This window comes from Pristiophorus japonicus, chromosome 7, assembly GCF_044704955.1.
Source record: "Pristiophorus japonicus isolate sPriJap1 chromosome 7, sPriJap1.hap1, whole genome shotgun sequence".
NCBI lineage: Eukaryota > Metazoa > Chordata > Chondrichthyes > Pristiophoridae > Pristiophorus > Pristiophorus japonicus.
The window spans coordinates 88,493,152-88,515,245 of NC_091983.1; positions in this window are offsets into that span (position 1 = coordinate 88,493,152).

Here is a 22,094-nt window from a genome sequence, read left to right on the forward strand (position 1 = left end):
GCCATTTAGGACCGAGATGAGGAGGAACTTCTTCACCCAGAGAGTGGTGAACCTGTGGAATTCTCTACCACAGAAAGTTGTTGAGGCCAATTCACTAAATATATTTAAAAAAGAGTTAGATGTAGTCCTTACTACTAAGGGGATCAAGGGGTATGGTGAGAAAGCAGGAATGGGGTACTGAAGTTGCATGTTCAGCGATGAACTAATTGAATGGCGGTGCAGGCTCGAAGGACCGAATGGCCTACTCCTGCACCTATTTTCTATGTTTCTATGTTTCTAATGTGGCCATGGACCTTTTAAAGATCCCGGTTGAAAATGCGCCATCACAAATGTCACCAGGCTCTGCTTGGGGCGGAGTGTAAAATGTTTTGGTGTAAGGGGTGTCGCATTTGTGTGGGGCGGACTGGTTGGGCTGGATGCTCATTACCTTTCCGCCATTGTTCTTCGGTTTATATGTAACCTCCAGGGCTGCTGATCGAGGGCCGTGCGGCTCTTTGTCAGCCGGCGCGGACACGATGGGCCGAAATGGCCTCCTTCTGCGCTGTAAATTTCTATGTTTCTACCCGCACCATTTAATTGGGGCGGGTAACGAGCAGGGTGGGCTTAATAGGCCCCATTAACGTAAAGTCGTTCTGTGGAGCAGGATGGAGCCAGAAACGGGGTTGTGAGCCGCCATGGCCACTGCCACACCTGACCCGCCCAGGTAAAGAAAACTCCAGCCTTGTTTTGTGTTTTGACAGAGCCACACTGATGTATGTTCTCTGATTATGATGGATTCTCTGCACCTCCCACACTTACACTGGAACATAGAAAATAGGAGCAGTAGTAGGCCATTCGGCGCTTCAAGTCTGCACCGCCATTCAATATCATGACTGATCCTCTATCTCAACACCATATTTCCGCTTTTTCCCCATCTCCTTGATGCCTTTTGTTTTTATAAATCTATCTATCTCTCTCTTACATATATTCAGTGACTTGGCCTCCACAGCCTTCTGTGATAGAGAATTCCAAAGATTCATCACCCTTTGAGTGAAGAAATTTCTCCTCAACTCAGTCCTAAGTGGCCGACCCCTTATCCTGAGACTGTGACCCCCGGTTTGCGGATCCCCAGCCAGGGGAAACATCCTCCCTGCATCTGCCCTGTCAATCCAGTTTACTATTGAAAAACCAGGGTGAGGGGCTGAGGTATACATTGCAGATCACCACCAAACAAGGTTGTAGTGATTAGGTGATGACAAGCTTGGATTTTAAAAGCCTAAAGATTGTAGAAAGGAAAGACTGAAAAACACATAGTCTTTACCTTACAAGAACAATTTTTAATGTAGTAAAACATCCCAAGATGATTCACAGGAGCGTTATAAAACAAAGTTTTACACCGAGCCACATAAGGAGATATTAGGGCAGATGACCAAAAGCTTGGTAAAAGAGGTAGATATTAAGGAGCTTCTTAAAGGAGGAAAGAGAGGTAGAGAGGTGGAGAGGTTTAGGGAGGGAATTCCAGAACTTAGGATCTTGGCAACTGAAAGCATGGCCACCAATAGTGAAGTGATTAAAATCAGGGATGCTCAAGAGGCCAGAATTTGAGGAGCGCAGATATCTCAGAGAGTTGTGGGGCTGGAGGAAAGTACAGAAATAGGGAGGGGTGAGGCCTTGGAAGGATTTGAAAACAAGAATGAGTGTTTTAAAACCGAGGCTTTGCTTAACTGGGAGCCAATGTAGGACAGCAAGCACAGAGGTGATGGTTGAACGGGACTTGGTGCAAGTGAGGACACGGGCAGCAGAGGTTTGGATGTCCTTAACTTTACGGAGGGTAGAACGTGGGAGGTTGGCCACGAGTACGTTGGAATAATCAAATCTAGAGGTGACAATGGCATGGATGAGGATTTCAGCAGCAGATGAGTTGTGACAAGGGCGGAGAGGAGATGTTCCGGAGGTGGAAATAGGCGGTTTTAGTGATGGCGTGGATACGTGGGCAGAAGCTCATTTCAGGGGCAAATATGACATCAAGATTGCAAACAGTCTGCTTCAATCTCGGACAATTGCCAGGGAGAGGGATGGAGTCAGTGGGAATGGAGTTTGTGGCGGGGACTGAAGACAATGGGCTCGACTTTCCACTTCACATCGCTGATTTAGTGGCCATATATTGCCCAATACGGCAGACTATCACCCATTTTGATGAAAAAGTGGAAAGTTGGGCTGGAACATTGCTGGCCCAACTTTCGGGTCACATCGAGGTGAGCGCTGAGGTGATCGCCCGCCCATCGCCTGTTATGTCTGCAAGCACTCTAGTAATGACTCCACGAGGTAGGGTATTGTACTTGAATTGTTGTGACTTTAGTCCATTTATTGTAGCACCATGAGTGAGGACACAATGTGAGTTCCCTTTTTTACTTGGTTACCTGCAGTGTGCAGGTGACCCTTGGGTCTCTACCAGTAACACCCTCTGGTGGTACAGGTATGGTGTATACAGTGTGAAGATACAGTCAGTGGTCTAATGTTACAGTACATACATTATACATACACAACAACACTCCCCCCTAAGTCTTGTGCCACTGGCTTTTGCACTGGCCCACGACTTGAGTGGCCAAAGCCCTTGCACTTTGCCTTTGCTTGGGAATGGCTCTCTCCCTGTGGACCCCCATGTCTTTATTGCCACAACATTGAGAATTGGTCAGCAGTGGATGGTTGGAGGTTGTAGTGAGGGTTGTGTGGGTTCTGGGTGTGATCCATGTGTGTCCATGGCTACATACATCCACCCCTTCCCCCATGCATAGACCATGGTATGGCTCGACATCTGCATTGGCATACATGTGCAGAGAATAAAGAATCGATTGGCTTTATCGCTGATTTTGGGTTCAGCAGTAGTAGAACAAGTACATTTTATAAGTAAGGTACATACGTGGTATTACAGTCTTGCCCCTGGGGTATGGGTGCAGGTGGGTGAGGACGCTTGTTCCAAAGCAACCGGACTATACCCCCCTGCCAGTTAGGTGGGCACAGATTGCTCACAGATTGCTCACCTGGCTGTGTCCCAGGGCCTTAGCTGTTGCTTCGTGGTGGGTAGAGCCACAGGAATGCATAGCCTCCCTGGCCTCCTTTGAGGGCTGCAGGGTCTCCCTGTTGCCCTTCAGCGGTAGTGGGAGTCTGGTCATCCCAGGTCCCGTCGGAAGGGCTGGAGGGTGCTGGCCCTGGTGGCCAGGGGAATAGGGCCGATCTGGGAGCAGGGTGCCAGTGGTGATGCCTGTGCCGTCCATTGATCGCTGGCCCTGCAGTGGGTATGCTCCCACTGTGTGTGGCGCCACTCTCCCTGGGGCATCACATTGGTCCCGGAGGTGCAGGCTACAAGATCGGATAGCCTGCTGGACCTGGGTGCTTCCCACGGGAGGTTGCCCTTGGCTTTGTCGGTGTGCATGTAGAACCTGGCATCACATCTCATTTCAATTTTTAGCATTCATGATACATTGGCTCCAACTGCAATCAACCGACTTGACATTGTTATTTGTCTTTACACTTTCGCATTTGTCAATTACATCACTTTCCTGTGTGCTATTAGCATCTCTGTGCAGGGTTACATTTAGATATCTGCATTTGTTAGTTTCATCATTTTCGTTCGTATCACCAGCATCGCTGTTCAACGGTACATTTGTATACTTGCATTTGTTAATTACACCCTTTTCAATTGTGTCATCGGCATCGCTGTGCAAAGAGTGGAACTGTTCCTTTAATTGTTCTGGGTTGCCAATCTCCTTTAAAAGGGCCTTGCAATCTTTACCCCAATCCGGTTCGCTGCTCGGCATCATGTGTTGCTCCCTCAACGTGCCCCTCATGGTCTGGTCGCGGCCATCTTGTTTTCAGGTGCTTCACCTCGTGGTGCAGGTGCCATCTTCTTTCTCTCCACAAGGTAGGCTGCGGTGATCCTTTTCTCCCCAGGTTCTGCCACGGAAGCCGGGAATCTACCTTCTGTGCCGATCTTTTTCCCTCAGAGTCCTGCCACTGGAGCCTGGAAGGTGAGATCTGGTCGTTTGGGTTGGATCATCTCGCCGTTGGGTTGTACGGTCTGTGTTGTTGCCACGCAGTCGAGTTGGACGGTAGGATTTTCAGGTGCTGTGATGGATCCAAATTTGGGGTCGCGTAGGATGTTGATCGCTGGGGCCTGGAGGCTTTCCCAGCTCCAACAGATTTGGAATTGCTTCATCCATCTTCTTCCCAGCAGCGTTGGACCATCACCAGCAACGATCCACAAAGGTAGCTTGTGCATCGCGCCGCCATGGGACACCTGGACATCCATGCTGCCAATGACGAGGATGGTGTCTTTTGTGCAGGTGAGCAGCTTCGCCTGGATTGGGAGCATTTTGGGTCGCTTGGACGGATTGTCCCAGAGTTTCTCGAAGGCCGTCTGATTCATCAGCGATTGGCTCGCCCCTGTGTCGACCTCTATCGAGACTGGAACATCGTTGATTTCTACTTCCATTTTCCATGGGGAACTCTCGGTGGAGCAGGTAAACACTCCGTACACCTCTTCATGGGGCTGAGCTGCCTTCTGGTCTCTCTCTTCATCAGTGCTGGAGTCCGGGTGATCGGCCAACCCTTCAGCGACTCGGTGAGTAAAGTTTCTTCTACACATTCGCTGAAGGTGACCTTCAGTGTTGCAGCCTTTGCAAGAATAGTCTTTGTATCGGCATTGGTGGGCCCTGTGATTTCCTCCACAGCGCCAGCACGGGGCTAGCCGGTTGGCCCCATGTGGCGGACTCATGGTTGCGGGACTCAGGGTAGCAGCCTTGCCTCTGAAAGGTGCCATTCGGTTCACTGTACTCATCGGGTTAGAGTCCTGGGGGTGAGTCATCATCCTCTTGGAATCGCAGGCCGAAATCATGAATGCCTGGCTCACTTTAATTGCCTTCTGCAGGGTGACCGTAGTGTCCGCAGAGAGCAGCTTGTGGAGGAGGTCCTCGTGGCCGATTCCAATAACAAAGATGTCCCTCAGTGCTTCAGTGAGGTGGTCACCAAAATCACACGGTGCAGCCAATCGTCTCAGGTCTGCAGCATATTTTGCAATTTCTTGGCCTTGGGGCTGCCGGTAGGTGTAGAAACGGTGTCTGGCTGTGAGGATGCCCTCTTTGGGTTTGAGCTGTTCCTGTATTATTGTTACGAGCTCCGTGTACCATTTTGGTTGTCATCTTTGCTGGAGCTATCAGGTCCCTGACAAGGCCACGGATAGTGGGCCCACAACTACTGAGCTTATTAGCCAGCTAGGTTGATGTGTCTCCAGCCAGGTCATTCGTGATGAAGAAGTGTTCGAGCCTTTCCACAAAGGCATCCCAATCTTCTCCATCAGCGAATTGTTGACAGTTGCTTAGGTAGTCATGTTGCGCGTGGAAATTCGTAATCTCATCGCCAGTTGTTATGTATGCAAGCACTCTGGTAATGACTCCACGAGGTAGGTTATTGTACTTGAACTGTTGTGACTTTAGTCCATTTATTGTAGCTCCCTGAGTGAGGACACAATGAGGTGAGCTGCCTTTTATACTTGGTTGCCTGCAGTGTGCAGGTGATCCTTGGGTCTCCACCAGCAGCACCCTCTGGTGGTACAGGTATGGTGTATACAGTGTGAAGATACATTCAGTGATCTAATGTTACAGTACATACATTATACATACACATCGCCCAGTGCAACTTTCGGCACATCACCCACACAGCGCCAGGCTGATTGCTCGCCGAAAAGATTGAGGGAGAAAAGTTGCTTTTACCTGGCTTTCCTCACAGAACTCGGCACTACGGATGCCATTTTGAACATGGAGGAAGTGAGGAGGCAGCTTAAACAAGGGGCTTATAATTTGAGAGTTATTTAAGGGCCTTTTACTGATAGATTCACTCACATTTATACTTATATTTACATGTATATTTATTTATATTTTATATTTTTTCAGTACCAAGGGCATTTATAACAACAGTGATAGTGATAGTGATGGGGCTTGTAGCTTCTCTACTAATACTTGTAACTACTCACATGCTGGCATCTGAAGTTGAGTTAAGTGAAGGGGCTGATCAAAGAGGTGGCAGACTAATGCAGAGATGGAGGAGGAGAACTTACAGGAAAAAGCAATCTTACCTCAACTTGTCTGATAACGCGTGCCTTAGGAGGCTGCGCTTCCAGAAGGAGGTAATCGATGAAATATGCTAGCTCATCAAGGGGGATCTGCAACCTACCAGCACCATCAGGACCGCACTGCCCAGTGAGGTAAAGGTTACTGCAGCACTATCCATCTACGCATCTGGCTCCTTTCAGGCTTCAGCTGGTGACATCTGTGGTATCTCTCAGCACACCACACATTGCTCCATTCGACAGGTGACTCAAGCCCTTTACGCTCGCAGGATGGACTTTATAAACTTCCCTATGACCTCTGAGGCACAAACCAAGAGTGCTTTGGGTTTCTCGTGAATAGCAAACTTGCCCAAGGTGCAGGGAGCAATAGACTGCACACACATCGCCCTGAAAGCCCCTTTACAGAACGCGGAGGTGTTTTGTAACCGAAAGGGATTCCACTCTCTGGATTTGCAGCTTATTGTCGACCACAACCTGATCATCATGGCAGTTAATGCTACATTTCCAGGCAACATCCATGATGTGCACATCCTGCGTGAGAGCGCTATCTCAGACCTGTTTGACAGTCAGCCAGAAGGTCATGGTTGGATGCTGGGGGATAAAGGATATGGCCTTGCCAGCTGGCTCAAGACCCCCTCTGCGTAATCCCCAGACGGAAGCCGAGAAGCGTTACAACGAAAGCCACATGGCTGCACGCAATATCGTCGAAAAGACAATTGGAGTGCTCAAGCAGTGCTTGAGATGCCTGGACCACTCTGGAGGCAACCTACAGTACCACCCTGACCAGGTCGCTAAGTTTATTGTGGTATGCTGCATGTTGCATAACCTAGCTCTCAGGAAAGGAAACAAATGCCAGATGGGGCTGCCGGTCCACCTCAGGAAGGAATGGAGGCGGAAGAGAAAGACGACGAGAAGCAAGACAATCAGCCTGGTGATGAATCCATGGTCCCACCGTGTGCCCCGCCCCGCCCCCAAGACTGAAAAAACCCTGTGGGAGTTACGTGGCTGCGCCAGCAGCTCATAAATGAATGCTTTGCATGAACTTACATTGCGGACAGTCACAGTTACAGTTACGGTTAGACAACAGTTGTATTTGCGTTGAGTTACGTTTTATCCTTACCTGCTCTGGCCTGACCATTGTTGTACAACAGTTACATTAATGTTTTAACTTAACTTATGTTATTTTATAAGGCAATGCACAACAATTGTAAAATTCAATTAAAAATTTTAATAATGTTACACTTTCACTTTAACTTTAGCATCCCCTCCCCCCCAACTATAACCCAACAATGAATTTAAAAACAGTAACAACAAGATAAAAAAAAACAACAATAACACCCCCCTCCCTACCTGCGGCCACATTTCCCTCCAGACCCTGGTCCCCCCATGTCCTAGCCCCACCCGCCCATTTTGGTCCCCGGGTACTGAGACAAAGCTGGCATGTAGCAGCCAATGTCAAGACTTCCTGCCGTGGTGGGGGTGATGGTGGCGCGATTGCCTGTTGTGAGGTTGCTGGAGGTAAAGACAAAGCTGGGCATCATCTTCTGAGTCAGAAGGAAGGAAGTGCTTCCTCCTGACTTGCTTGTGTGCTGGAGCTTGTGGTGTGTCCAATCACGGCACCTTGGGGTGCAGCGCTGTGCTCAGCCAACAACACATGCCGCAAGGCATTGGTGGCGATGGTCTGTGCACGCATCTCCAGGAGCGTCTGATGCGTTGCCTCTGCTTGGACAGCAGACACCCGGGAAAAGTCCCGCATGAACTTCACAAACACCTGGAGATGTTCACGACTAATCGCGACAGTCTCCTCGCACAGGGAGGTCAAACCCTCTATCGGTTCGTCCATTGGAGGAGAGTGCTGAACTCGCTGACTCTACCTCTGTGGGGTTGGCTTGTGCACTGTAAAGCGCCTTGGCGTTGCCAGCTGCACGCCGCTTGGTCCCGGGTATCTCTTCAGTCGCAATCGACAAAGTGGCCACAAGTTCCAGTTGTTGGGATGAATCTCCTCCATTTCTTCCATAACTTCTTCCTCCTCTGGTTCGGTCATACTGTACTCCTCCTCTTCCTCACCAACCATGGTGAATGACACCTGCCAAGATGCAGGTGCGACCTCCATTTGCGCCTCTGGTGGTTGACCTTCAAAGCACAATTGAGCTTATTAGAATAGAAGGGTACACATTGCGCTGTACTGGCATACGTAGGAGGAGCAGCACTACTACAATAAATGTTACCGAGAGACGTTATATATTAATGCATCATGTGGATTTCACTGTCCCAGAGAGCTGTCGCGGCTGCATCAGTCGGAGATGGACAGAATAAGGGAGTGAGGGTTTATGGGGAGCGCACAAAAAGGACAGATGACCTTCCCCTGCTTATTGCTTATGTTTTTATGTTGTCCACTTGAGAGTAGCACAAAGGCTGCATAACATAACATGACATCATTCGTATATTGCATTATAATTAAATGACGTTACATTACTTTAAAATTGTTTGACACATTACTCACGTGACGTATGGGAGGGTTCCGCAACACCACGGGTGATGGCTGAGCGACTTTGGGTGCCCACAAGTGCCATGGCCCGTTCCTCAAGGTCCGTCAGCTGAGAAAGTTGGGCAGTGTCCCCTCCGGTGCGCCTCTGCTCATTTCTGTTGTTAGATATCTTCTTCTGCAAATGTGAAAAGAGCATGGCATAAGCTAATTAATTAGGTAATATTATGGAAAGACAACAGTTTCAAACGTTACATGCAAATAGGATCCACAATTGATGCACGGTTATAACAAAGATCGGCGAGTTTAGGAACTACAGCTTGACACATACATCTCTCTATACTACAATCGCCATTGAACTTGGCAATGGCAGGAGCTAATGTACAAAAGTGTCCCAGGGCAGACAGTGAGCAAGGGCAGCTCTCTCCCAGTCCATGCTGGGTCCCTGTGTAAGTGACAGCAACCAGAGAGACTTAAAAATGGCACAGGTTCATCGCCCTGTCCAGACCTTACCAGGGATATATATATATATAAAAAAAATTTACAAAATTGAATTCAATCCAGGAGATTTACGATTATAATTACAATTACAATCATTAATACAATATAAAATCTGTACTTACTCTTGCTGATGCAACAAGGCTGTTCCAGTGCTTCCGGCACTGGTCGGGCCTGCTCTCCTTGTGGGACGCCGAGGAGACGATGTCCGCGATCTCGGCCCAGAACTTTCTGTAGCCCCGGAGTGGAGGTTTCCCATGCCCACCCCGGGCTAGTAGGGCTCACCGGGAGTGCACCACCTGGACGAGAGCCTCGTTTGCCTTGTTGGAAAAGGGCCTTGCCCTGCGTCTCACCCCCTACACATCACTGCCGCCGAATGCAGATATCGTTTTTTTTTCTTATAACCAAATTGTTTCTTGATTTGTTTCTTAAATCTACAATGAACTGCAATTACCTGTAAACTCTTTTCCTCCCTTATCTGCTTTCCTCCTGTCTCTCTCTCTCTCTCTCTCCACACACCCCTCCCTTTGCCTTCTGCGCATGTGTGGATGACCCCTGACCTCCCAAAATGCAGGAAAACCTGTTCACCACAAAAATAAAAAATCGCATGCGCAGAAGGCCGTTGCGAGGGAAACTTTGCCTTCCACATCGCTGGGCCCGTTTCGCTTTGCTGGGCTATCCAAAAAATGGCCGATGTGCCAGCGAACAGGACGGCTGACACATCGCCAAGTTTTTGGGCGATAGCCAGCAAAGTGGAAAATCTAGCCCAAAGGCCAAAGTCTTCCAATGTTTAGTTGGAGGAAATATTTGCTCATCCAATACAGCAGTAGTATGACAATTTAGAGACAGTGTAGGGGTCGAGAGAGGTGGTGGTTAGTTAGAGCTGTATGTCGTCAGTGTACATGTGGAAACTGAAACTGTGCTTTCGGATGCTGTCGCCGAGCGGCAACATGTAGATTAGAACTAGGAGGGGGCCAAGGATAGATCCTTGGGGAAGAGACAATGATGCAGGAGCGGGAAGAGAAGCCATTGCAGGTGATTCTCTGGCTACGATCAGATAGATAAGAATGAAATCAGGTGAGTGCAGTCCCACCCAGCTGGACGATTGGAGGAAGATGCAGTGGTCAACCGTGCCAAAGGCTGCAGACAAGTCAAGAAGGACGAGGAGGGAGAGTTTACCTTTGTCACAGTTACAAAGGATGTAATTTGTCTCTTTGATAAGAGCCGTTTTGGTACTGTGGCAGGGACGGAAACCAGATTGGAGGAATTCAAACACAGAGTTCCAGGAATGATGGTCACAGATTTGGGAGGTGACAACAGGACTTGAGAGGAAAGGAAGGTTGGAGGTGGGACAGTAGTTTGCAAGGACGGAGGGATCAAGGGTTGTTTTTTTGAGGAGAGGGGTCATAATGGCAGATTTGAAGAATAGGGGGACAGTAACTTGGTGAGGAGAAAGAGCATGTAGTAAAGTGTAATTTCAGCTCGAGAGCAAAGCACTGACCATTGTGACATCAATAAAAGTGAGGGAAATGGAGACTGGACGCTAAAGGTGAGACTGAGTTTATGCATCTCACTGGCCAACTTTGTTCATTGTTTTGGGAAAGCTATGCCTCTGAATTTTTAATAAAAACCTGAAAAGTGAAGTGAAAGAAAAGCATGGCATTCCTCATAACTCATACCTATATATGCAAAAAGATACGGGCTCTCATGTTGGCAAAGGATTCTTCACCCTTTTGGACTGTTCAGATTCTTGGGAAATGGCACGAGACCTTTCTCAGTCCAAAAAGATCAGTCTTCTCTATACCAGAGTACTATGTTGGGATAAGCTCTTCTTGGTCATGTCCAGACAGGCTCTGAAGCTGTACTTTTGTTTCCAAATGTGGTGCTGAACCAGAGGAATTTACAAAGACTTCTGAAAGGAGAAGCTGTATCCACTTGACTGGTTCTGCTTTTTCAGAGCTGTTGCCATACTTCTAGTGGGCACTGTAATTTGACAGCTAGAGGTGTGCAATGAATCACTCCGGTATTCTTCGTTCCCAAGAGAGCAGTTACCGACAAGGCTAGAAAATGCTGTATGCTGTAAGAGCTCATTAGCTACCCAATGTAACACCACTTTTTAAAAAAGGAGCGCGAAAACAGGTCATTTTTGACCGGTTAGCCTGACATCAGTAGTAGGGAAAAATATTGGAATCAATTATTAAGGATGAAAAACAGCGTATTTAGAAAGCAGTGACAAGATCCAAGTCAACATGGATTTATGAAAGGGAAATCATGCTAGACAAATCTTCTGGAATTTTTTGAGGATGTAACTAGTAGAGTGGACAAGGGAGAACCAGTGGATGTGGTGTATTTGGACTTTCAAAAGGCTTTTGACAAGGTTCCACATAAGAGATTGGTGTGCAAAATTATAGCACATGGTATTGGGGGTAATGTACTGACGTAGATAGAGAACTGGTTGGCAGACAGAAAGCAGCGAGTCGGGATAAACGGGTCCTTTTCAGAATGGCAGGCAGTGACTAGTGGGGTGCCGCAGGCCTCAGTGCTGGGACCCCAGCTCTTTACAATATACATTAATGATTTGGATGAAGGAATGGAGTGTAATATCTCCAAGTTTGCAGATGACACTAAACTGGGTGGCGGTGTGAGTTGTGAGGAGGATGCTAAGAGGCTGCAGGGTGACTTGGACAGGTTAGGTGATTGGGCAAATGCATGGCAGATGCAGTATAATTTGGATAAATGTGAAGTTATCCACTTTGGGGGCAAAAACACGAATATTAGCTGAATGGCGGCGGATTCGGGAAAATTGGAGATGCAACGAGTCCTGGGTGTCATAGTAAGTTGGTATGCAGGTACAGAAGGCGGTGAAGGCAGCAAATGGTATGTTGGCCTTCATAGCTAGGGGTTTTGAGTATAGGAGCAGGGAGGTCTTACTGCAGTTGTACAGGGCCTTGGTGAGGCCTCACCTGGAATATTGTGTTCAGTTTTGGTCTCCTAATCTGAGGAAGGACAGTCTTGCTATTGAGGGAGTGCAGCAAAGGTTCACCAGACTGATTCCCGGGATGGCAGGACTGACATATGAAGAAAGACTGGATCAACTAGCTTTATATTTACTGGAATTTAGAAGAGTGAGAGGGGATCTCATAGAAACATATAAATTTCTGACGGGATTGGACAGGTCAGATGCAGGAAGAATGTTCCCGATGTTGGGGAAGTCCAGAACCAGGGGACACAGTCTAAGGATAAGGGGAAAGCCATTTAGGACTGAGATGAGGAGAAACTTCTTCACTCAGAGTTGTTAACCTGTGGAATTCCCTACCGCAGAGTTGTTGATGCCAGTTCATTGGATATATTCAAGAGGGAGTTAGATATGGCCCATATGGCTAAAAGGATCAAGGAGTATGGAAAGAAAGCAGGAAAGGGGCACTGAGGTGAATGATCAGCCATGATCTTATTGAATGGTGGTGCATGCTCGAAGGGCCGAATGGCCTACTCCTACACCTATTTTCTATGTTTTTATTGTATAGTGGAAAACTAGGCTGCATTTAGCCTCTTTTCGGTACATTTGTTCACCAACAGTGATCGCTGACTCTGTGGCCTAGGAATTACTTGTTATAGCAAAAAATGGTGACCGTCTCGCTTCCGCCCTCAAATTTGAATGTGCAGATCGTGACGTCAATCGTCATACAATGCCTGATTTGATGCCATAAATACTATTTTGAACGTTGCCGCACGCCATAACGCGCTATACTAAATACGCACAGAAAGACCTGTGTGGAGCAGCCCTGTTGTCAGCGCTTCTGAAAGGGACACACATCGTTCAGGTAAATTTGGATTTCAGCTTTTGGATTGGTTTTTTAATATTATATTTAAATAATGGAGAGAAACAGAGTTAACATTTCCGATCGAGAGGCTGCCTGACCTGCTGAGTATTTCCAGCATTTTCTGCTTTTATTTCAGATTTCCAGCATCTGCCATATTTTGCCTCTGAGAAGACCATTTGCTCACAGTTCTGGGGGACAGATGGAGATGAAGCAGAGGCAACAAAGGGGACAAGCTGCTCATAGGATGAAGAGGAAGATGCAGAAGAGGAGGAAGCAGAAGAGGAGGAAGCAGAAGGAAAGATGCAACCCAGGCATCCCCTTTCTGGCTGGGAGATCCAGGATGGAATCATCCGTCTGTGGTACCAGTGACATCAACCCCAGTTCCCCTTTCAACATTAGTCCCATACCTTACCTTCCATCTGTTACTGACCATCACAGCAGCCTCTTGGCCACAATGCTGAAATTAAAGCCACCACAAAGCAACTTTTCCAATCCAACTTTATCCATATATGCATCCAATATGACATAAGAAATCAACTAATCACTCTTGTGCATTCCCTTAGCGAGTGTCTTGTGTGTTCATTTGCCTCTCCTAATGATGTTATGCAGTGCTACCCCAGTGGTTGCAGCATGGTTGATTGAAGGCTGCTGACTTTCAGTGGAGGACACTGCAGATGGCCTTACAGAATGACCTCAAGGAGCTGGTGACTGGGAGTGTGAAATCAAGTGACAGTGTTTATTTTTCTTCTTCGCTCTCCTCTCCCTCTTCTTGGTCAACCACTGGCTGGGCAGGCTGCATTTCTTGGGTGTGTGAACAGAGGAAGGCACAAGGATGGAGTTGTGATGAGGGATGAGTGGGAAAGCAAGAGCTGCATGCGAGGAGGATAACTTATCAGGATACCAGCATCTTGTATCCTTTCTGCCCTGTCACTAGCTGTGCCATGCCCCTGCCAAGAATGGCCTGCACCATCTCCACCAAGAGGGTGAGGTGTAGCTAGGAATGCAAGGTGTGCCATGCGTTTGGTAGTTTGTTGGTAGGTGAGTGACATGGGGCCTGGGATGGGGGAGGAGGGCAGGGTTAAAAGTCACGCACTGAGCAGTGTGTGAAGCTGGTGGTTGAGTTGGTAGGAGACAGTTTTTGACAATGCATTTACTAACCTTGACCAATCGTCTGACGTAATGAAACTTCCTTGGGCATGGGAAATCCTGGGGGGGGGGAAGTGGGGTGACACTGCTGGAAGTGACGGCCTCGGTGATATGGTTCCACGTCCTTCTTTTTGGCGGGCCTCCTGTGGATAGAGAATCTCTCTTCCAGCATTGACCCTCTGCGCAAGATCTGGAGTGCTGTGTGCGAGACCCTAGGTACCCTTTTCCTGGCTTATTGAGCCATCTGTTAAAACTGAAGCACGTTTACCATTTTTTTTTTAACATGCAGAAGGCAGTTCAACATTGGCTGAAGACTGCCATTTTGGAATTATTTTTAAACGTGTTTTTTTTCCAGAAGGCAGTTAAGCTCTAAAGGCTAAAGACTGCCTATTTGAAATGATGTTTATTATTTAAATTGTTTGCTAAAAATGACAGCCCAGCTTTATGAAAATGCTGCCTCACTCGAGGGATGCTATGGCCACGCTACATTGGGCCTCTGGCCGAATGCACTGCCTGAAAGAGCACATTGCAGCGCAGAATCTACCAAGCAATCATTTAATCACCAGGTAGCAGCAAAATACTTGTGCTACCTACGCTCTATGTTTACGAGTAAACGCGCACTGCGATATCACCACCCGTTTTCTGCATTATTGGAGTTCTAGGCCTGTGACCTTGAACCACTTTTAAACTATACAGCTGCAACTTCCGCGGGGTGGGTAGAGGGATACCATTTTGGCTGAAGTATTTAGTGCAATTCAACTTTTAACTTTGCGACAAACATTTAGGCCTGAATTTTAATGGGGAAACGGGTTGGGTGGGTAGGGAGTCTCTGAAGTGGTCAGGAAACCCAGGAAAACTAGTTTCTAGGGTGGGGTTGAGTCAGGTGGGAAGTTAAAGTGTTAAAAATCTGAATCCCGGCTAGAAGCCACCCACTTCTGGTTGTAGTGGCAGTGGGATGGGGGTGGGGGCTCCCCTGCTTTTAGTGATTTGTGTACAAGAATACCCAAGATCCCTCTGCACACCAACATTTCCCAATCTCTCACCATTTAAAAAAACTCTGCTTTTCTATTTTTCCTCCCAAAGTGGATAACTTCACATTTCTCCTCATTATATTCCATTTGCCATGTTCTTGCCGACTCACTTAGCCTTTCTATATCCCCATGAAGCCTCTTTGCATTCTCCTCACAACTTACATTCCCACCTAGCTTTGTATCATCAGCAAACTTGGATATATTACATTTAGTCCCCTCATCCAAATCATTGATATAGATTGTGAATAGCTGAGGCACAAGTACTGATCCTTGCAGTACCCCATTAGTTACAGCCTACTAACCCAAAAATAACCTGTTTATTCCTGGGTTTTTTTGTCCGTTAACCAATTCTCAATCCATGCTAGTATATTACCCCCAATCCCATGAAGCCTAATTTTGTTTAATAACCTGTTGTGTGGCATCTTATTGAATGCCTTTTGAAAATCCAAATACACATCCACTGGTTCCCCTTTATCTATTCTGCTAGCTAAAACCTCAAAAAACTCCAACAGATTTGTCAAACATGATTTCCCTTTCAGAAATCCATGTTGATTCTGCCCAATCCTATTATTTTGTAAGTGCCCTATTACCACATCCTTAATAATAGATTCCAACATTTTCCCTACTATTGACGTCAGGCTAACTGGTCTGTAGTTCAGTTTTCGCTTTCCCTCCTTTCTTAAATAGTGAGGTTACATTAGCTACCTTTCAATCCACAGGAACTGTTCTAGAATCTATGACATTTTGGAAGATAACAACCAATGCATCCACTATCTCTACAGCCACCTCTTAAGACCCGAGGACATAGGCCATCAGGTTCAGGGAATTTATCACCTTTCAGTCCAATTAATTCCTCTAGTTTTTACTAATACTAATTTATTTCAACATTGTATTTATATGGAGCCTTTAACATAGTGAAATGTCCCAAGGTGCTTCACAGGAATATTATGCAATAAAAAATTTGACACCGAGCTGCATAAGTAGAAATTAGCACAGATGACCAAAAGCTTGGTCAAAGAGGTAGGTTTTAAGGAACGTCTTAAAGGAGGAGGTAGAGAGGTTTAAGGTAGAGAATTCTTGAGCTTAAGGCCTAGGCAACAGAACGCACTAATGGTTGAGTGATTATAATCAGGGATGCTCAAGAGGGCAGAATTAGAGGACCACAGGGTTGTGGGGCTGTAGGAGATTACAGAGATAGGGCGGGTGAGACCATGGAGGGATTTGAAAAGGATGAGAATTTTGAAAATCGAGGCATTGCTTAACCGGGAGCCAATGTACGTCAGCGAGCACAGGGGTGATGGTGACTGGGACTTGGTGCAAGTTTGGACACGGGCAGCCAAGTTTTGGATGACCTCAAGTTTACATAGGGTAGAACGTGGGAGGCCAGCCAGGAGTGCATTGGAATAGTCAAGTTTAGAGGTAACAAAAGCATGGATGAGGGTTTCAGCAACGGAAGAGCTAAGGCAAGGGCGGAAGCGGGCGATATTATGGAGGTGGAAATAGGCGGTCTTAGTTATGCCGCAGATATGCGGTCAGAAGCTCAGTTCAGGGTCAAATACGACACCATATTGCTTAGTGTGGTTCAGCCTCAGACAGAAGTTGGGGAGAGAGTTGGAGTCAGTGGCTAGGGAACTGTGTTTGTGGTGGGGACCGAAAACAATGGCTTCGGTCTTGCCAATATTTAATTGGAAAAAAATTCTGCTCATTCAGAGCTGGATGACGGACAAGCAGTCTGACAATTTAGAGACCGTGGAGCGGTTAAGAGCGGTAGAGTTGGGTGTCGTCAGCAAAACTGATGCTGTGTTTTTGGATGATGTCGCCAAGGGACAGCATGAAGATGAGAAATAGGAGGGGGCCAAGGATAGATCCTTGGGGGACACCAGATGTAATGATGCGGTAGTGGGAAGAGAAGCCATTGCAGGTGATTCTCTGGTTGCAATTATATAGGTAAGGATGGAACCAGGTGAGTGCACGGAGAAGGAGCCATATACAATGTCAGCTAGCATGGGTGTCTGGAAGAGAAATTGTATGGTCAGTAGCTTACAGGGAATGGTGTCTCATGGACAAGATGAGGTTTGTTGTGGTCCAGAGAGAACTAGTGAAGAATGGCTAAGCCAGTTGTGCACCAAATATGCTCAAATCTGTGCCCCTTGGACTTGGAGTGAAGATGCAGGAACCAAATCTTTTGCAGAAATTTCAGTTTGGTGCTGTTAGCTTTATTCCTACTACTGCAACACCAAAACGCATTTGATGAGTGTTTAAACTTTACACTTTCAAAGCTTGTACTGGACTGTGAAAATGCCAATTGATACAGATTAATGTGAAAAACTCCTTATTTTAAACACTAGCAACATGTTAAAACAAGAAAGTACAATTCTTTTATTCTAAGTGCACTGGTAATGTTGTGTTTCTCTGGGAAATAAATTGTTCTATGTAGTATGAAGAAATCACACGCAAATTTAATTTGTAAACAAACATGCACTCCAAAACAGGTTTAATGCTGTTTTGCATAAATTATCACAAATTTTATAGATATATATATATATACACACACACAAACACAAATAGCCATAAAATAGCTTGCTCATCACATCAAAAATAAAATTGACAGTGACTTACTTTTTCCAAATCTAAACAGTTTGCTTTTCCAATACTGACAGCAATCTATTTGCTTTCTAAACAAACTACAGAGTGTCAAAGATATATTTCTCCACAACATCACACTACAAAAAAATTCAACTTTTTTTCCAAATTCTACACATCTCATTTGCCATCATTGAAATAATCCTACAGTTGAGGTGCAGCTCTTCATTTTTCCTTCAATAGAACAATGGGAATAGCAGTTCACTAAAATACAATACATGCTTCAAATAATCTGGCTCTTAAAATTCAACATGGCTAAATTTCGCTGTAGATGTGGGAGACGATATAGCATTGGTTGATGCATTGGGAATGGAACGTTTGAAACAAAGCAGAAATGTGAAGATTCAGTTTATTTGAAAAAAATCAAAACGATAAAGAGAAAACTGGAAAATGTAAAAAATAAACAGGTTCTATTGAAATAGAAAGTAGCATTACATGATTTAAGCAGTATTTGCTTAAAATTGTTTGGATTGCTCTAAAGAGCAAACTTCCTCCCAATTGTCACTGTAAAAGAAAATCCTCAAAAGGTTCAAACAGATTAAAATAATCAATATGAATTTATAAATTACACATATTTAGCCAATTTTACTGTCAAATGCAATGCACAGAATGAAACCAAATAATCCTATCAATCCTCAAACAATTCTGCAGTTACTTTATTATAACCACTGTCACTAGAATATAATAGCCATTTGGATTCATCACTGTTATAATCAAAATTTCTTATGGAAACTGAAAAAGAACTACATTCTATCGCCACTTGTTTAGTTCATGCAAACGGCATTCTCATGTCAATTTCAGTGTTCACCACATGTACAGAGATCATTTCAGTAGAATGAACTACCTGAGACAACTTAAGTTTAGAGCTACAATTCAGTTTTACTAATACATACAAAATACATACTATAAGACATGTTTCAATTTTTAAAGAGTGCAGACTTTCATCTAATTTGCCATATTTTTGGCTGCCAGAACTTCCCATTTAGTGGAATTATGATCTAAACATGGAGATATTCCACAAATTGGACCATTATAAAACTACCAATACTTTTTATTTATCTTTCATGGAATTAGTGTGTAAAATGAGAATACCTACAAAATTAATTCTCCCATTTTCAAATGTTTTGGCTATAAAACTTGGCCTAGAAAGTGGGTATCGCCCCATTTAGGGGCGGTAATACTTGCGAGGTACGAGACTTTACACCAGGCACAAAAGTCTCGCCCCTCATGATAAATTCGTGTTACCGCTCCCAAAATGAAGTGGATCGCTAAATCAAGCGCTCCACTTCCTTCCGAGGGCAGGAGCGGGGTGCACGGCTCAGCAGCACTATGCACTGAGCTGTGTAGCTCTGCCACGTACAAGGGGCTCTTCCCTGAATTAAACAGAAGGGCCCAAGCTGATTACTCAGAACTCACCTCCTGGACCACCAGGGAGCAGAGTTGCTGCACGATCAGCCCGGCACTCAAACAGAGTTCCGGGCTGAGCGATCGCGGCACACACCCCGCGACCAAAGCAGGAAGCAAAATGGCAGATTTTATTCAGCAGCAGCTGGCCAACTCCCCTTTAAATTTCTCCCGGTAGCATCCGGTCCCCCGAAGCTGTCGCTGTTATCACCTGGTGCAGTTTCAGGGGGCGAAATCCAATTTAGGGGTCGGGGCGATGACGTCACGATCTCCAAGTGCAAGAGTTCAGAGCGCAACGCTGTAGCTAAACTCCCGTTAAATTTAACGGGAGTCATTAATGGCGTTGCACCCGGTCATAAAATCATATGCGCCTGGGACGCTAACGGGAAGCGTAAATGCACCCAATTTCTCCCTTGTTTCTTCAAAATAAGAAAAAAGCTTAATGGTCAAAAATTAAGGTACCCTGGAAGTGTTATTTTAGCATAGGACTGATGTAAAATTGAGTAAAATGAGAAAAATAGACATTTAGAAATTAAAATAATGTTTGTTAGATGTCAATATCAGCTCTGCTTAATACAAGTGCAATAGAACTGGAAGTCCATTATCTAATTATGACTAATATTTACACATGGTCTTATTAGTGTACATGTAACATCATGTCTGGCCTGTATCAGCCTGCTTTTAGAAAGTCTAAACAATTATTTTGGGGAATGGGAAAAAAGACTCCATTCACAAATAAGCTTTAAAGAGTGGACTAAATAAAGAGATGGCTTCCAATAAGTATAAGGTACAAATGGTCGGTGGTGTGGGCACACACACGCACGCATGTGAAGGTTCAGGAAAGAGGAAGGTATTTGAATACTTCACCAGTGAAGAATCTGCCTGAATCTTGCCTTTAGGTCCCTCTTCTAAATGACTATATTTTTCCATTACAAGTATTGATTCTATTACCACAGGTAAAAGTTGCCCAGCAGACCAAATCAATTATATAGTCTTAACAAGAATCATATACATGAACCTTAGATAGAAGCCCTATTTTCGTACAAATTGATGGCTGCTTAAAAAATCACCCTATAAATTATTCTAACAATGGTTCCAAAAGTGGTTATGCACTGCAGACTAAATTATATATGTCAGTAATTGTTAGTGAAGTGTTTAAGTTGAAATACTCAAAACTGTATCGTTCAATGCAAAGTGGCAAGCTGTAGTTGAATGCATTATTTGTAGAAGGATGAGAAACTATAGTTATGAGAGACTTGAGAGATTGAGACTATTTTCATTGGAGCAGAGCAGGCTACGGGGAGATTTGACAGTGAATAAGGAAAGACTATTTCCATTGGTTGGGCAATCAGTAATGAGTGTTTATCAATTTAAAATTGTCACTCAGAGTAAGCAGAGAGGTTAAGGAGAAATACAGATGGTTTTGGAGCATGGAATGCTTTGCCACAGGAAATGGCTGAGGCAGATACCATTGCATATTTTGAGAGAGCAGATACAGATTTGAAACATAGGAAAATACAAAGCTATGGGAAGAGAGCAAGATAATGGGATTAATTTTAGATTATTTTAGTGAAGAGCAGGAACAGACATGGTGAGTCAAATGGCCTCCTTCCATGCTGTAAACCTATGCTTCTACGGTTCCATGATTTTCAGACATCTCCTGAAGTGAGAAATTATATACAACAATGTCAACAAGTGCACACAATTTCTAATCTTTCAGGCTGTAAGTTGTAGTGCATCATAAAGCTGACATGGGCCAAAATGGATTCCTCTGACCCATACTCGCACCACAATATCAAATTTAGTGTAGTGTAAAACAGAGGGCACGTGCAGTGTTACACTACTCCTGCTAGGAAGCATGCACTTCATGGAATATACTGTAATGGGAATATGAAAGGTATCAGACAGGAATTTCAAAAAACAGAATGAATTTCAAATGCAATACTGTCTCAGAGCCATGATATAGATCTGACCATTCACAATTTTCAGATATTTACAAAATTTCTGCCTTCTTTATTATTAACAATGCCTCCCTTGTCTTCATTAGCATAGTTGGTGGGGGAGGGTGTAAAGGAACCAAGGAAAACTCAAGGTGCTTCTCATAGCTATGTCAATCTGCTGTTGCGGCTAATGTTGCAATTTATTAAAAATGGACATTTGGTGCAACATTCTTGCACTTTTTGCAAATTAAGTCCAACAAGTAGGTGCCATGTAAATGTTCAAAATCAGACATATTGGTAAAGATCTGTGACGAATTTGAAAGAAACCAATAGAAAGACATCGAGCAATTTTTCCCTGCTTGAATGATGGAAGTTTATAGCAAGAGAATCATGAGGTTACACATGAGGAATGGGAAAACTTGAATTTTATAAGAATGTATCTAAATTATATTCCTGCAGCTCAAAACCATTTTGTTACCATTTCAACACGGCACTTCTGGTTCAAATAGGAAATAATAATTTCCCCCAACTGGAAAATCATGTTTTAACATCACAGGTGGAACTGGAAGAACCCATGACACAGATGTCCAGACAATTTCACAGCAAAAGTATAACTAAACCCTAATGTAAATAGCAAAGTTTTATTCTTGCAAGGTTTTTTTAAATTAACCAAAGAAAGTATGTTACTCCAAAACTTACCCTCCCCTTTTGTCTTGGTGCATGCAACTGTTCCAGCCAAGAAGCCGATCTTTTGACAGACCTCCACCAATGCTGCTGGAACATGGATGAGAGGAACCCCATAATGTCTCTGTCCTCTTTTTTTCCCCCTCATTTGTCCTATGCTCAGCACCTAGATTTTGAGAAAATTTGAATTTTAAAGAAGCCCTTTTGGTTACATTGTATTTCTCTCCTTAGTGTCCCTTTGGCTCCATCTTGACAGAGCATTTATGACTTCTGTCAAATTTGCTAATTGTATTGGAATTAGATGAACAATTTTTTTGAAAGGTTTTAATCTTTTGGGTG